This window comes from Propithecus coquereli, unplaced genomic scaffold, assembly GCF_000956105.1.
Source record: "Propithecus coquereli isolate 6110/MARCELLA unplaced genomic scaffold, Pcoq_1.0 Scaffold249, whole genome shotgun sequence".
NCBI lineage: Eukaryota > Metazoa > Chordata > Mammalia > Primates > Indriidae > Propithecus > Propithecus coquereli.
In genome coordinates, this window is record NW_012148052.1 from 2549828 (window position 1) to 2551107 (window position 1280).

The window sequence follows — 1280 nt, forward strand, 5'->3', positions numbered from 1 at the left end:
AGCTGTTTGAAGATTTTTTCACAAATATTACATTCAAAAGTTTTCATCTTCGTATAACTCCTTGAATTATTAATTAAATCTAAATTGTATCTGCTTCTTTTTCCAGATGTGTCATATTTATGGTCTTGTTTTCTTGAAAGATTTACTGGTCCTGGCATAACTTTTGAATTCACATTAATTCTTTTCTCGCATCTGTTAGATTGTTGGCCTCTCTCCTGAGCAAGCATTTTCTTGCAGATCAAGGAGATTTGCCCCTCACCCATTTCTTGGTTTTCTGGCTGGCTTTCTAAATTATCACATTTGGAAACTCTTCCCAACGTGGAATACAAGGTGCTTCCTCTAGTAGACCTTTCCATCATCAGACCCTGGTGTAATTCTTCCCATGAGATGTCATTCTTTAAGGTTGACTCATTGGTTTCTGTTTTACTCTCCAAGTCTAAAAGAAATCCAAAAATAAAAATGACCCATATTCACTGCACTTTAAAAAATAAATCACCACAATAAGAATGAGAGGAAAAAAATAATATAAACTAGGTACAGGAGGTTTGGATGGTCTTTCAATGTGATCCTGCCACCTAGAGAGCTGATATGAAAGCAAGTGAAGAAGTGGTCAGAGGAAAAAAGATACTGAAAGTATGTAAGGTGACTTTAAGAAATTGGGAGGAGCTCATCCATGTGAATTGCAAGAGGAAATAAACTAAGGAGAATAAGAGCAAATATCAAAAGATAAGAATAAGGAAGATAGGATTCTAAGACCATATCATCTTAAGCCCTTATTTCTATGACAGAATTTTCTTTACTTAAGAAAACAAATATTTTTAAAAAGTATTTATATCAAATACTTTGTAAACATCAAAATAAAACATTAAGTAATGCAAGAATGCAACAATTAAAAAAGAACGGCATCTTACTATCCGGGATGAGATTCCCTCCAGTCTCTGACAGTTTGGGAATGTATCCATTCAGACATTTCCCAACAAAATGTATATGTGAATGTATGTATTTATGTATATATGATCTTAAATATACATTTGTACAAAAAAGGGATCAGGGTATACATATAGTTCTGCATCTGTTTTGTTTTGTATATCTTACGGGCCTCTTTCTATATCTGTACATTTGAGATTAGCTCATTCTAACAACCTAATTGTGTTCTACTATATGGACATATCATAATTTCACTTTTCCCTATGGAAAAATATTTACTTTGTCTCCAACTTTTCACTATTACAAATTAAACCACAATCTATTATATATAATTATACACACATGCTTGTATA

General features: G+C 32.4%; 1 protein-coding gene across 1 annotated transcript in view; it reads right to left on the reverse strand.

The window, feature by feature from the left end:
* Positions 1 to 1280, reverse strand: part of ZFP69B (ZFP69 zinc finger protein B) — a 15117-nt gene that overhangs the window by 5816 nt on the left and 8021 nt on the right. The window lies entirely within an intron of this gene.